Here is a 16,972-nt window from a genome sequence, read left to right as displayed (position 1 = left end):
ATCCAACTGACGTTCTTTGTGGAGTCAGAAATTCGTGAAGAAATCATCTGCTCCCAATCTCCCCATAGCAGGGTGGATGCAACGCAGCATCTGCACTGCCGCCTCCTCTGTCGTTTGCAAGTGTGCCGACTAAGCCGGACTGTCGCAGTCTGAGGGGCTTTCCGGGGATTACTCGCGCTTATTTCTGGCCTCTGAGAGTGTCTATCACAGCAGTCTTTGGATCTCGGTGAATGGAAGCACTTAGCCAAAACATGCTGAAAAATGCATGAGTCGACAAGTACCAATCCATCAGTGCAATATAACGTCAAAAGGAGATAAGGCAGAAAATCGCAACTTTTTGTTACTTTTACTCTGATGCCGTTTTTAACCAGCACCTTACCAGCTACCTTACAAGTTACCAGCCTGTTGAATTTTAAAAAGTCAAACCGCTAAATACTTGTAATACTATTTGCCCATTCACGTCGGTAAAAGGAGAGACTTGAATGACATGGTTTACAATTTTACTCTTCTTTTATTTTATTCCAAAGAAAAAATAAAAATAAAGGAGCGGTTCAATACAAAAATAGGAAGCACCGATGACTTCCGTAATAGGTACACTGTAAACTCATTTCAACAAACGTTTGTTACTTTTACAAGGAAAATTATTTAGCGCAAATCCCCGCACCCTTTGCCATGTCATCGAACGACCCTATTGTTTGTCATGGTAGTTTTTCTTACAACCCACTCACATGTAGTTCGTTAGACTAGCTACCAAAGTTTGCTTTGTCATTGTTGTGTGAACGACTGTTTTCCTAGTTATAATCATGCGGCTACTAGGTAAAGACCTGCGCATGTTTGTATTTAACAGGGCTGAGCCGTGTACTTGTTAAGTCAAATCAATGCAAATCTTAGTTAGCATAGTAATGTCTACGTGCAGCAAACCTGTACTTGTAAGCAATCTACTAGTCTCAGGTTTGTAACGTTTTACAAAGACCTCCCTTGTATTCGTCAGTTTTCTCCACAAATCGCAGGTCGCCGCTCTGCAGTCTCATTATTACAGCAAAACAGCATTACTGAAAGTAGGTCATGTATTTAAAATGGCACATACACATTACATACACAATGGTGATGACACTCATGACCCAAGGGGCAAGGGCAATAACGCATGGGAAAAAGCAATGAGCGTCATCACTTACCGAGTAGCACTGTACCCATTCAAATCTAAGGGGCATTCGAATTCATTAGCCCCTTGGAATTCAGGTGCTTTTTCATTTTTAGAACTCTTGAGTTTCTGCAGTTTGCTGTCTTCAGTGTAGCGACCCTTGCTTGCAAGCTGGAGCTTTCGCTCCTGATGAAAGCCTGAAAGAAAGCATCGCTATATTATAGCATATGCAGAACAATATGGCCTGGAGCAGAACACATTGTGCTTGCTTCCATACATCACGCACTTATTTAGCAAATTTCTCTGATTCAATCTGCATTACTATCAGTTGAAAGACATACATTTCATTAAAAAATGACAAAAACGACCGAACACTGTTATCACCTACCATTTTCACGGAAGTGCGCAGGAGGCCACATCACTGCACGGCGGTTGGCGCGCAACTGAAACTTTCAAAATGAAACGGCCGGAAACGTTTTTGGCGCCACCTATATAACAAGTAACAGCTTTGTATATGTTACTACTAACACGTCTAACTAGCGTAACTAAGTCCGTGTTGCAAAGGTGTAGCTGATACCTTTGACAAGGACATAGATTACATAAGTATGTATCAGTATTGTTGCAATGGTGTAGCTGGTTCTTTCGACAAGGATATAAATTACAAATCATAAGCAAATCTATGTTCCATATTACGAATAAGACCCTGGTAGTTTTCACAATAGCCTCCATAATCCTCGTCAATTTTATGAATGGTCGACTGGGTGCTGGGGCTGATACTAATATTTGCCCTGTTGATTCAACCAACTATGACAAGATATTCGTCGTTCGACATAACCTTTATTAGTATTTTTGACAAACGCTCGTCGTTGTACGACAACCCCTTGTCAAAATGAGTTTACAGTGTAGTGTTTCCTTTCCTAGCGCAAATTGCTCGATGACAGACTTTCGCAGTAGTTCGAAAACACAACGAAGAGAGGTATAAATGGGTACCATAAATTAACATATACAAATACAAACATTTCTGTCACATGCATACATGCGTAAAACAGACACACATCTGGCACATGCATCACATTAGCATATAACTCGCAGACAGACACCCACCCAGGGTTGGATTTAAAGCATGTATGGATTGCAGCCAAAACGAAATTGACGTCATTCCTTTTTACATACGCAGGATTGGCTGACATTTTCTTTCGACATGGAGATGTCGAATAAATTACTGACGTCAATGCATGGAGGAAAGCTTTTTGCCGTTGACCCTGGATATGCCACAACACACGTGTGGAAATAGCTTTGGTGACCTGGCACAAGTCGGACCTCTTTAACCGGCCGCTATCAAATGTCGCTCTGCCTTCATTCAGATGTCTTTCCTATATGCCAGACCGTTGATATTTGATACAGCGGAGAGGCCGTAAGAGCTGCCAGTCAAAGGCCAGGACTGATCTAGAAAACCACCTACCTGGAGATCGTCATCCGTTAGATCGTCACTCCGCCTATCCCCATTACCGGCAGCCAGCCATACCAAAGAGACAAGCCAGCATCGTCCACAAGTGGGTTGGAAAGACGTCAGCCTATGTCTTAACAAACGGATACCTATGTTAAGAACCGGAATCTTTGAGCTTTTGGGGTTCAGGAAATAGTTATAATTTAGCTTCGTCAACAATTCTCCTTTCGAAATGTTGAAAGCCGGACCTGAAAACCCAAGCCACCAGTATCACTGCGGCGGCATTGTTACAGATCAGGTCCGGCCCACCAGCCTCTGAGCGCCTTTTTCGCCGATAGCTGCGGTCTCAGGGGATCATTACAGGTGAAGAGGGCCCAGGCGAGCAGCGGTGGGACTAATGGACGGCCTTTGGCGGCACCCGTGTCGGCACTGAATGGCGATCGGCACACTCCCCTCCCCCGGCTACAACAGAGGGTGGTTTGTGGTCTGACGGTAACCTGGGTGGTAACAAGGCAAATGTGGGATACATCCAACCTACATCCACGCACACGCACAGATCGTCGAGGAGCGCCAACGGACTATCTTTACGTGCATTTTGTAGGTTTTGTGTCTCAAAATGCAGAATACCTCTAACAACGCCTTCCAAGGGCTTCATGCGATTTCCAACATCATGCCATTAGCACTACAACAGTTGAAGACTCTCGGCTCCACTTGACCAACAACTTTCACAGCTCGCCGTTCTTTAGTACGATTGACTGGTTCATGAAGTCCTTTATACTTAGATAACGATCATTGCTCAGAAACGGGGAATTTTCAGTATTGTATTAGTGATAGTCTCTAAAATTTTCAGCCAACTCCTTAAAGTACACATTTCGACAATTCTGAAACTAATCAGGCAGAACGATATCTGATACCTACTTTACTGATTAGTGGTATCTACTTTACACATAACAACTGTCAGCAGTCTGTGAAAGAATCGACTCGGGTCAGGATACCGAAATTTTAAAAACACTTGCCACAAAACACAACGCCTAAAAAATACGGGCACAGAAAGCACCTTCGGATCGACCACAGACTTCTGTACAACTCCGTACTATTCGAACGGACCGAAAACCGGTGTACCACGATAGAATTACCATCAACCATATACTATAACAATAACCCACATCAGGCTAAGCGCGGAGGAAGCTCTACATAAATACCACGACTTGAGCAATGCAAGCTCACAACTCTATGTAGTCATCAGAATCCACCCCGAGACCATTCAACTCATAGCGGCGACGCGGCTATGGAAGGTTAGGACCCTGCCCGGGCGCCACTGAACGTGACCGGAGCAAAGGGAGACGGGGGTCGGAGATAGATAAATCACCCCGCCGACAGACGCGGGGCAGACCCTGACTAGGGGTGGTGCGAAGGGGAGTGTAGGAACGGGCGCGCCGCTGGCGGGAGAGCCGAGAGGCGCGAACGGCAGTCGTCGACTGCGACGGACGGCGAGTGGAGCAGAGAGTGGGCGAGAAGTGAGCTAAGGAATCCGTGCGGAGTGCCAACGGCTACGAGGATTATCCGATCACGCACTCCTTAACGCCGACATGGCCGCCGGCGAGTGGAGCGGAGAGCGAGCGAGAAGGCAGGGAAGCTGTGGGGAGTACCAACGGCTACAAGGATTCTATGGTCAGGCATACTAACGCCGGCACGGCAGGTGAGGCGTATCGAGCACGGCTCGGGGGTACGTACAGCGGAGTGCGGTTCCTTGGCGGCGACACCACGAGGATGGTCGCCCGGCGACTGACGCGGCGCCACCATGAGGATGGTTTCCCCGGCGACTGACGCGCATCTATTCAGAGGCATATTAAGCGCACACGCAATCGTAAAGGAAACCGGGGAGCCTGGTAGGCACGCTTTGAAGGGTCGTGCAACGCGGCACCCCAACCTGCGACGCGATACACACAAAACACCTGGTTCCGGCCACCCTACAACTCATGCACACACATCAGGTCCGCCGCCGACCCCTCGGCTACTCTGCAACTGCAATGCGTCCGACGCCCCGGCAACTCCGCACTGCAAATACATCAGGCCCGCTGCCGACGCCTCGGCTACTCTGCAACTCACGCACATACATACTCATGCACATGCATCAGGTCCGCCGCCGACGCCTCGGCACGCACATACATCAGGTCCGCCGCCGACGCCTCGGCACGCACATGCATCAGGTCCGCCGCCGACGCCTCGGCTACTCTGCAGTAGAGATGTCCTCGGATATAACTTTTCGGTATACCGATACCATACTGATACCAACTCGGTACTTGCTAATTGATTCCTAATGTGTTCGGTATTTTGTTGGTATAATGCACCCTAGGTTGGTACTTGGTTTGGTATCGGTATTCCGACTTTCCGTAGTCGACGTCCTACTCTGCGCCGCACATACATCAGGTCCGCCGCCGACGCCTCGGCACCCACACGCATCAGGTCCGCCGCCGACGCCTCGGCACCCACACGCATCAGGTCCGCCGCCGACGCCTCGGCTACGCTGCTGTAGAGATGTCCTCGGATACAACTTTCGGTATACCGATACCATACTGATACCAACTCGGTACTTGGTATTTGATTCCTAATGTGTTCGGTATTTTGTTGGTATAATGCACCCTAGGTTGGTACTTGGTTTGGTATCGGTATTCCGATTTTCCGTAGTCGACGTCCTACTCGGCACTGCACATACATCAGGTCCGCCGCCGACGCCTCGGCACGCACAGGCATCAGGTCCGCCGCCGACGCCTCGGCTACTCTGCAGTAGAGATGTCCTCGGATATAACTTTTCGGTATACCGATACCATACTGATACCAACTCGGTACTTGCTAATTGATTCCTAATGTGTTCGGTATTTTGTTGGTATAATGCACCCTAGGTTGGTACTTGGTTTGGTATCGGTATTCCGATTTTCCGTAGTCGACGTCCTACTCTGCACCGCACATGCATCAGGTCCGCCGCCGACGCCTCGGCACCCACACGCATCAGGTCCGCCGCCGACGCCTCGGCTACTCTGCTGTAGAGATGTCCTCGGATACAACTTTCGGTATACCGATACCATACTGATACCAACTCGGTACTTGGTATTTGATTCCTAATGTGTTCGGTATTTTGTTGGTATAATGCACCCTAGGTTGGTACTTGGTTTGGTATCGGTATTCCGATTTTCCGTAGTCGACGTCCTACTCTGCACCGCACATACATCAGGTCCGCCGCCGACGCCTCGGCACGCACACGCATCAGGTCCGCCGCCGACGCCTCGGCTACTCTGCAGTAGAGATGTCCTCGGATACAACTTTTCGGTATACCGATACCATACTGATACCAACTCGGTACTTGGTATTTGATTCCTAATGTGTTCGGTATTTTGATGGTATAATGAACCATAGGCTGGTACTTGGTTTGGTATCGGTATTCCGTTTTTCCGTAGTTGACATCAATACACTGCACTGCACATACAACAGGTCCGCCACCGACGCCTCGGCTACTCTGCAACCCACGCACACACATCAGGTTCGCCGACAACGCCCCGGCCACTCCGCAAATCACGCACATACATCAGGTCCGCCGCCGACGCCTCGGCTACTCTGCAACTCATGCACATGCATCAGGTCCGCCGCCGACGCCTCGGCCCCTCTGCTACTCATGCACACACATCAGGCCCGCCGTCGTATAGCCTCAGCCACCCCGTAAAATCTGCACCGGCATGGGTCGAGAATATGGTATGGCAGGCATGGCACGCGCCACACCAACTTAAAAGATGGTATGGCAATGCCATACCAACTTTTCAGGGTAACAGCTACGAAATTTAAGGATTTCAGTTTGATAAGAATAAAACACGATAGTATTGTTTCGAGCAACTGGCGCCATACCAACTTTGAAAACAATTCTCCACCCATGTTCGCACGTACATGAGGTCCGCCGCCGACGTCTCGGCTACTCTGCAACTCACACACATGCATCAGGTCCGCCGCCGACGCCTCGGTTACTCTGCAACGGCACATACATCAGGTCCGCCGCCGACGCTTCGGCTACTCTGCAACTCACGCACACGCATCAGGTCCGCCACTGACGCCTCGGCTACGCTACACCCCTTGCACGTAAGTACCTACATCAGGACCGCCGCCGACGCCTCAGCTACTCTGCAACTCATGCACATACATCGGGCCCGCCGCCGACGCCTGGGCTGCACTGTAACCCCTGCACACATCGGGTCCGCCACCGGCGCCTCGGCTAATCTGCAACCCATGCACACGCATCAGGCCTGCCGCCGACGCCTCGGCTACTCTGCAACTTACAGGCGCCAGGTGCGCCGCCGTCACCTCGGCCCTCTGCAACACGGTAGGCACTTAGCTTACTAAAGCGCATTTTAGTGACATCAGAGCCTGAGTCGATCGCCGGCGACCTGGTCACTCGTGGAGGTGTTCACCGCCGTACCGTACAACACGGAACGCAGACCATTTAGTCACGCCGGCGATTCGATCGGAGTCTGGCAGGCGTAGTTCAGACACGCTATTGTCATCGCATATAACATCTTGCCACGAAACCTGACACGAACCTGCCTGGGAGCCGCTTCAATAGCGAGATAAAGCAGCACTTGTTGACGAGGCAACGTGGCGGGGTTGGTTAGATGGGATAAGGCCCCTTGTCAAAACAGACCACGCATTTCGAGAAGCGCTTCCGAACGCAACCTGATGGACATACGCTGCCGCAGAAACACATCTCAGCCAGTCACCTTGGAGGCTCGGTTTAGCACTCAAGGAGTCTCTTTGTGAAAAGGTCTCAAAGTATTTTCTAAGTGGCCGCCTCCGTATTTCTGCAAATCGGCATACGCATACATCCGGTCCGGCGCCGACGCCTCGACCACTCTGTCTACACTACACACCTGGTCCGCTGCCGACGCCTCGGCTACTCTGTCTACACTACACACCTGGTCCGCTGCCGACGCCTCGGCCACTCTGTCTACACTACACACCTGGTCCGCTGCCGACGCCTCGGCCACTTTGCGCTTAACACATACACACACACACACACACACACACACACACGCACCCCCCCCCCCCCCACACACACACACATACACACCCGGTCTGCGTCATGCATCGGCTGCTCTGCAACTCGACAGGCATCTAGCTATCGACAGACTATGAACTTCTTTCGTCCAATGTCTGAAATACTGGGCTCAACGGTGGCAGACGAGACCGAACGAACAATCCGCACACACTGAGAAAACAGTTTCTCCTTTTTCGGTCTCAGAGATCAGTTTCGGGCTAATGTCCCCGATTCAAAACAGATCACACATTTTGAGAATATTTTCTGAGCAACGCCATTGATCGCAGAAACAGAGCTCAGTCGGTACCTATTTTCGGTGTCAAGCTTTTAAAAATTAGTCTTACTATGAAACCAGTTTCCAGTCCGAACCCCAGTTTCGGTATCGCTTGAATCCAGTATTCGGGTACATGAGCCCTTAGGAAGCCTTACTGAAACCGTTTTAAAATCAGACACATTTGAGGCTGGTTTTCAGCGCTCAATTGAGTCTTTATATTCAAACTGCTCTCAAAGTGTATTCTGAGTGCAGGAATCGAGCAAGCACAGACAAAATGCATGCAAGATCATGCCCGGACACAACTACACCGACTACGCCGCTGCCTGCCGGCTCCCCACTCTCGAGACTCCGAGTAAGCGTCGCGACACTGCAATCTGCGGCAAGCTGGCAGCCGACACTTTCGCGAACCCTGCCCACCCACGGTAACCCGTGCGAGCAGCTGCCAAATGTGAGTCCCCATATGCGCTGGCAATGCAAAGTTGTCATCCCGCAGGCCAGAACGGAGCGGCAGAAAAGTCATCGGCGCCCGTGCTCACAGGCCTCATGAACAGCACGTGATTCTTAGGTAGGGGTAGGTGCGTTTAAAGTACCCTAACAATGCACCGTTCCTACTTTCCGTGAGGCACTGTGCTTTGCGTGCGGTGCCATCACAGCACCGGAATCTATGCACAACCTTTTCTACCAGTCATTCACGGCCACATGGCCATACAAACCCCATTTATGTATGTGCGGTCGTCCCCGCCGACAGACGCGGGGCAGACCCTGACTAGGGGTGGTGCGAAGGGGAGTGTAGGAACGGGCGCGCCGCTGGCGGGAGAGCCGAGAGGCGCGAACGGCAGTCGTCGACTGCGACGGACGGCGAGTGGAGCAGAGAGTGGGCGAGAAGTTTCCCACCCACCCTCACCTATTTAATAGATGCGACTTCGAGATTCGTCAAACCTGCATATCCTTAATCCCGACCATATACCTCGTCGTTATCACTCCGTCGGTGCGTTTTTTAGGGGCCGTCCTACCCTACAAACGAGCCGACGCGAGTGGTTTCGGCCGCTGACAGCCAACTGAGGCGAACGCTTGGTGATAGTGGCGCGGGCAACGGGGGCCTAACTCCGTCACGCTGGCTCTTTCCGACGCCGCTCGCGCCGTGGTAGCGGGAGTGGCGCTCTCTGCGGGGGCGGCGGCGCTTGTCCGCCAATTACAGCCGTCGGCAGCTACAGCGGCAGCGACTGACGCCCCCGTGTCCCTCTCTCGGGGACGTGGGGGGGGGGGCCTCGTCGGCGTGCGATCAGCGTCTCGCGACACGCGGGCTGGCTGGGAAGTCCGACGGCACGGCCGTTCAATTAATAGGGAGGTGTATTAGTAGGGCGGCTATTAGGGCGTATCCGTGTATGTAACGGAAAGAGGAGAGCATTATGGGGTTGATATTATTTTCTTTCCAGACGGCTGTCAAAGCAGATCGGTCACCGCAACTCAATGTAGCTCCACTTGTGTACATGTTTTAGAAGACATACTTGTTCAATTTACAAAGATCAATATCTCTTGAGCGTGCATTTATTTAAGCCCCACCACAAACTGAAAGGTAAATGAAGACAGTATGAGTAAGGCATAGCACGGGATGCATAGCGCGGGATGCACATGCACATGCCAAACACATGCGGAAACCAGAGACACATGCGCATGCTCAAGACCGTGCACATTTACGTATACATATACAGCACATCAGGAATGTAAACAATTAAACTAACAATCATCCCCTTATCTTTTTTGTTCAATACGCGAGTCACAACAAAACAGGTCTTCAACGACACCTCCTTCAACAACGATACCGTAGTCATCCTCATAGTGACACCTAACCCGATTCACAGAATACCCGTCTTCAGCACGTCTAACAGAGCATTGGAAGATGCCGTCCTCTTGGTCAGACTGTCTGCCAGCTGCTGAGAACTGTCGACCCAGCAGACCCTGGTCACCTCGCCAACTTCCAACATCTGCCTAATCCTGGCTATGTCAATCCGAAGTCTCTTGTCCTGCACCGCCTTGGTCGAGTACAGTGCCCTGTACAGCCCTCTGCTGTCTATATAGCACATCACACTCATGTCTCCTGACCCGTCATACAGTGCCTCAGAAATCAGCGCAGCCAAAAGGACAGCTGCATCAGCACCATCTTGAAGTGCCATGCACTCTGCAGCCAACGTACTTCTCACAATGCGCTTGATCTTTGCTGAAGACCAGGCAAGTGGCGCGCATCTTCCCCTTTTGTCTCTAAGGAACACAACGTATCCTCCCTGCGAGGACCCATCTGGAAGATTGCCGTAACTCGCATCGCTGTACACTACCACCGAGCTCTGTGACAAGTCCAGATGAGGATATTTCAGACTAACCCGCGCCGACTGAGCCTTTCGAACTACCTTAGCAGCCCTTTGTAGATCAGCTACCTTTGGATCCCTAATGGAACAAGAGAGATCACAAACATCAAATGAAAGATCTGGTCTTGTCTGCGTGGCCAGCCAATTGATTTGTCCTGTCACGCCACGGAGGCGGGTAAGCTCTGCAGGAGAGAGCTCACTGTCTTTCTGCATTCGCCTCTCTGGTGAGAGATTTGGCTCTTGCAGCTCCTCAGCCTGCGGCATCTGGTGAACCTTGATCACCTTATCAGACTGCTGGTGAATGTGCAGCCCAAGGTACTTGAAGATTTCAGATTCCTCAGAACCCAGGAGGAAGACCTGCCGCAGCTTCTCGATCACCTCCTTCTCGAACCTTGAGGAACCACACCACAGGAAATCGTCCACATGACAGGTGATGATGCCCTCAAGGCCGTCCTCAGCTCTCCAGTAGAAAAGCGCCGCATCAAGTTTGCTGGCCACCATTCCCAGTGCGAGGAGCTCCCGTCTGACACGCAGGTACCAGTACCTGCTGGCATCATTCAGGCCATACACGCACGTCTTCATTTTCCACACATGTGACCCTGCGTTAGCCTCAGAAGGCGGGCGCAAGAACACCTCGCGTTCGAGAGGAGAACCCTGAAGGAACGCTGCCTTCACGTCGATACTATGACAGCTCCAACTCTGTGAGGCTGCAATGGCGAGCACCACCCTTAGTGACTCCTTCCCGCACGTTGGCGAGTCAGTCTGGACTCCAGATGTGTCCTCCTCAAAACCTCTGGCAACAAGTCGAGCCTTGATGCGTGAGCTACCATCAGGATTACCTTTTTCAGTTATCACCCAGCGGCAGCTGATACAGTGTTGTCCTTCATCGGGAACAGCGGAATACACCTCATTCTTTTCCCAGTTTTCTAACTCACACAATTTAGCCGCCATGATGTCATCCGAGGTGCACACCAGTACGTCTTGATTCAAAGGCTTCCAGTCATCAACATCCCGCCAGTCTACACATTTGCCAACTTCATCACCATCGTCAAGAACATTCAAAAAGGATTTGTACTTCCCTTTGGCTTTCCCAGCACGACTCAGGACTGTGGCACTCTTCCAATCAGAGGAATCACGAAGAACATAGGTAATGCGCGACTTAGCGCGAGGTATCGAGGGTTTGTCACGAACGACGACGCCACCACCGACCACGACACTGGAATCTCCGGTGGCATGAGCTGGCGAACTGGGTTCCAGACCAGAGCCACCATCACTGTCCACGGCATTGGACTCTCTGGTAGCCTGAGCTAGCGATCCGGGTTCCGAACCAGAGCCGCCTTCGACATCTTGCAGACCGCCAGTGGGTGATACCGTCACCAACTGGCGTTGTCTTGCGTCCCCAGACACCGTACACGAAGTAGACCTGGAGTTCTGCTCATCATCATCGGAGTCTTCAGCAGACTCCGGGATCGGAGCACTACTGATCTTCTCCAACTTCTGGGTCCCTGGAGCCGGATCCGAAGTTGACATCCGGCCTCGCTTTGTCAGTTCCCGCGGCTCACTTGTGTCGCGCACGACAGCGCTTGTGTGACACCTGTAGTACACGCCGCCATGTTTCACCAGGATCTGCTTGTTTTCCTGTCCAATGACGACACCTGGACCTCGCCACTTGTCATCTTGGTGACGTCGGTACAGGACGACATCACCCGAGCAAAACCTCTCACCACTGGGACGGACCTGGTGAAGAAGTGCTCTCTGCAACTTCTCGCTCGACTCGTTCTGAATGAACGTCTGCCTGGCAGAATGCATGGCGTTCAGGTGTGTCCTCACCAAATCACTTCCGGAAGGAGGTCCCAGAGCCGGAGGTTTGTCATGGAGACACGCCGGGTTGTTCGGATTTCGCCCAAACACAAGCTGATTAGGACTGAATCCCAGGTGAGTCTCAAGAGAGTTCTTGGCTGACACAGCCCAAGCCAGAGCAACCTCGAGAGAGCATGGAGTGTCATCCATCACCTTCTTCACTGTGCTGGCGATGATACCGTTGTACTTCTCATTGATCCCATTCGACCAAGGGGATTCTGCAGCAGTAGTCCGCACGCGTATGTTGAACGCCTCGGCCATCTCTCGGAACTCTTCATTGTTGAACTCACCTCCATTATCAGACAAGAACTGACCGGGTGCCCCGAACCTAGCTATCCACTCAGTCATGATTGCACGCAGGATCGTTTGCTTGTCTTTGTTTTTCACTACCACGCACGCACTGTACCTCGTGGCCAGATCTATCATGTGGCAAAACCATACTCCAGGTCCCCACTGCTTTAGATCCAGCGCAACGACATCATTGAAGTCGCGAGCCATCCCAAAACCAACCACTGGTCGGGGCAGACATCTCCTATACCTCTTACATACATCACAGGTTTCCTCCACTGAGACAAGCATGCGAAAGAAATCCTTGTCCTGGACGCCAGCATCAAGACACAGGGACTGCAGTTTCACACTCCTAGGATGACCGAACTGACGATGCAACTTCCTAGCTATTTGCATGCGCTCCTTCTCGTTGGCACCCTCAAACTTTGAACAAAAAAGTACCTGCTCTATGTCCTGCCTGGCACTCACACTACCGACATGAAACTTCGCCACAGGTACTATGTAGTGGCCATTTGAGGTCACAGATAGCTTGACCTCAGTGTCAAACAGTACCGCCGTGTCTCGAGAAAAATCTAGCAGCGCATCACACTTCTTCAGCGACTCCTTGCTGAGGAGTAAAGGTATCTCATAGGGAACCACATCAGCAGCCACGCGCACCGTCTTACCGGCTACCAGTGCTGGAAACGTTACTTTCTTTAGAGAAGTAACCTTCTCACCATCCCCAAATCTAAACGTTGTGCTGCTGGGCTCCTCTACCACTCGCTCCGCGTCATCTGAAGACATGGCATCCAAGTGACATTTGTACCACACCTCACCACACACGGTCTTACTACATCCACTATCGATGATACCATAGCCTAGTGTTTCGCCCAGCAGTCTTTGAACGTTCAGTTGGTCCACTTTCACATGTATCCCTCGCAAACAACGTCACGAATACCTCCTCGTCCTGTGTGGGGTCATGGCTATCATCGTCACAAGCAGACGCCTCGAACACCTCACCGCGATCGGGGCAATCTCTGGCCCAGTGAAACCAAGAGTTGCACACTGCACAGGTGGTCACATTACCCCTTAAATCCCGTGGATTCTGCCTAGATCTAGCCCTTGTGCGCTGGTTGGCGGATTGTCCAGCAGATCCAGGATCTCTCGAGCCGCCACGTGAAGTCCAGGTAGTCCCACTGCCACGCAGAGGCGGTCGTGAGGCGAAGCGCGGTCCACCACTTCGTCCTCTTCGGTTGAAACCTCGTCCGACACTCTGTGCTCTGCCTCGCTGTACGAAGAGGGTGTCGGCCGCCTGGCCGAGCCCTGGTTCTGCGACTGTATCCACGGGCTCGACTTTTACTGCCACTCTCGCTGACGGCACACCCTGAGAACTACTGTCTGTGAAGATCTTCTTCAGCTGGGTTTGCATGTTTGCATATGTGAGCGACGGCAGAGTTGCCCTTGCTAGCTGTTGATGTGCATCTGAAAGGTTAGCACTGCGAATGAGTCTGTACGCTAGAACACCATCAGGCAACTCCAGCTTGTAGTGCTTTGCCTTCTGATACAGTCTTTCAAATGTGTTGATGTACTCAAACACAGACATGCCAGATGGTCGCTCATATCTCTCGAACGCATCATATGCCTCAAAGGCTGCATTGTTCTCATCTTTCAAGAACAACTCGTCCAACTTCTCTATGAGAGCATCAAGTCCAGTATCACTGTTCAGAATCTCTATTGACACCTCACGGGCTGCATCTCTGGCAGATCCACTTAAGGACAGGAACAGTGCTGGTCCCAACTTGGACTTCTCCAAGCTAGTGAAAGCTTTCCACACTTTGATCTCATGCTTCCACTCTGAATATGGCAAATCTTGACGCATAGGTGGTGGGGCTTTGAAATCTCTAGATGCCATCTTGTAACCACGCTCTGCTACCAATGTTCAATTTACAAAGATCAATATCTCTTGAGCGTGCATTTATTTAAGCCCCACCACAAACTGAAAGGTAAATGAAGACAGTATGAGTAAGGCATAGCACGGGATGCATAGCGCGGGATGCACATGCACATGCCAAACACATGCGGAAACCAGAGACACATGCGCATGCTCAAGACCGTGCACATTTACGTATACATATACAGCACATCAGGAATGTAAACAATTAAACTAACAATACTGACACATGCGTTTCAAATTGTTCATTTTTGGTATCACCTCAGACGAAAAATGACAGCCCACTTTTGATCAATGCAATCCTACACAAATTTATATGCAGCTAACTGAATGCAGACGTCACGCAGTCTATGGATGTCGACAGTCCACTGAAAGACATTTACCTAAGAGTAGTTCTCGGATTACACGCACCTTGCCCGTCTCTCGTAACGGAGAACCTCAGGTCATACAGGGCGGACTCGTTTAATGCGATGGCTCCACATGTATTATTCAGCGCCATTGGCCACTTCCACACAAATGGCGCAATTCTACGGCTAGAGTCCTGTGTTAAAATGATGGATGTTATGGATGCGAATATATGTGTAGCCATTGACATTTTACAATAAGTGTTTCTGGGAATGTGTGGTATATTCAACAATGATAATCCGCCCAAGGTTTTAGTAAGTTTTTGTTCGACACTCCTGACCCATCGCAGGATCAAATCAGGGCCGGTAATCCAGTGACCAAAGAAGTGCCGGTCGTAGAAAAAAAATCGCCTACTGGCAGACCATACATATGTTGATGTTAAAAAGAAACAATCTTTCCTCACGCAGAAAAAAAGAAAAACGGAGAGAGACCTCTGCTAAGCAATGTAAAGTGAAAACAACTGATGTTTAAAGATGTTGCTACTTAGAATGATAACGAAGGACATGACCAGACCACTGACCACATCCCGTTTTTCCCCAACGACTCATGACAATTTAGGTATTAGTATATGACTGAAGATCGTTTTTCCATTGGAGCACGTGTTGAGGATGAAAGCGTTTCTAACAGGTTTGTTAGTGCACTCCGTGCACTAACAAACAGTTAGTGAACGGGTCAATGACCCATACAAAACAGACAGGTCAATGTCCTATGACCTACAGTCAACGCCGTGCAATTTCATTTTTCATCTATTTTATTGTCTATTGGCTCTTTTTGCCTATTCATATGGCTTGTTTATTTATGTATGTATATTCAAGTGTGTTTTTCTCTCTATCTCTGGTGTTCGGTGTATCTCTGGTGTTTATTGTCTATTGTCTATTATTTTATTGTCTAATTCGAATAACGTGTAAGTGCCAAGGCCTAAATTTGCTGACAATGCTGGACAATGCAAACCGAAATTGTTTCCAGACTTGATTTTTCGCTTTAAATTTGAATTCGCGTGGCGCAGTCATATACTAAATCGCTTAGTACACTCGCGTTTCTAAATTTTCATTTTGTGACCTCGACTGCGTCTCGGTCACAAAATGAAAATTTAGAAACGCTCGTGTACTAAGCTATATTGTGGGTCTCTGAATACATTGCTCACCGAAATACATAGTCCACGTTTCTGAGCGTTTTTTTTTTTCATTTCCAGGGCACTCGTTGATAGTTACCGGGAGCTTGTGTTCAATGGACTTTGCCAGTGTCGCAATATCTCTGGATCAGCCCCACAGGTCGATCCTAAACATTGTCCAGACACTGTACAGTGTACACATGAGTGATCGGCATTCGGCGATATGGTATTGGGGCCAAAGCTATATAACAGCGGAATGAACCGTGCACCATGGTGAATCGCAATTAGGTCTGGCTGCGACACCAATATAGTTTGAGAGATGGACAATTGTTCCCGGACTACTGGATTCAGCTGGTGATAGGTCAGGCAGCTTACAAACAAGCTTTCTGCTCATACGCCAATCGTTTTCGGTTTGATCTGTGGTGCGTCATGCATATAGATATACCTACCTACTTGACAGATCAAATGAATCCTGCTGTATGACAGCATCATCCAAAATGTTTTAAATTGACCTAGGCCACTGTGCAGGAATGCACAGCCTACTCAAACGTGTGGACTGTTTGTACCACGTTGTAATCCTTGTGGCACGAGAGATCCATCGTTTGCTAAACCACGGAGCGCCAAGGCAATTGTTATCCATTTCGATTTAATCCATATGTGTGCGTCCATCCAAGTCCATCCAAATAAAGTCCACCAGAACAAGTAGGTCACACTACCGTAAGCGCCATGCATGTAGTATCGCACGGGATATGAATCTCCGCTCTCTCCAGCCTTCTGACGACCTCCAGCTCTCCGTCCAGACCAGTGTCCCAAAATTGAGTTTTGTCTTGGGTGTCAGAGGGGAAAATTACCCACCAAAAAGAGGGGAGAGAGCGGAAAACTGCTGATTCGATTAGATCAAAAAGGAGTGAGAAATGACAAAAAGCATGCATTTTATTCTAGGGTGTAGAATGTTTGATGCTAACTGGGCATCCACACAACTGTCTTTCTATAGGTAAAAAATCTAGGTATGTTTTCTTGGTTGGGACTTGGGAGTGGAAAATTGTTCTTAAAAATGGTGGCGAGGGTGGAAAATG

General features: G+C 50.0%; 1 protein-coding gene across 6 annotated transcripts in view; it reads right to left on the bottom strand.

The window, feature by feature from the left end:
• The window catches only part of LOC122385962 (PRKC apoptosis WT1 regulator protein-like), a 46,982-nt gene that overhangs the window by 21,501 nt on the left and 8,509 nt on the right, over positions 1 to 16,972 (bottom strand). The window lies entirely within an intron of this gene.

Source organism: Amphibalanus amphitrite, unplaced genomic scaffold (assembly GCF_019059575.1).
Source record: "Amphibalanus amphitrite isolate SeventyFive unplaced genomic scaffold, NRLGWU_Aamphi_draft 000236F_arrow, whole genome shotgun sequence".
NCBI classification, from domain to species: domain Eukaryota; kingdom Metazoa; phylum Arthropoda; class Thecostraca; order Balanomorpha; family Balanidae; genus Amphibalanus; species Amphibalanus amphitrite.
The sequence above is the reverse complement of the archived record's forward strand: the minus strand, read 5'-3'. Positions and strand labels throughout refer to the sequence as shown.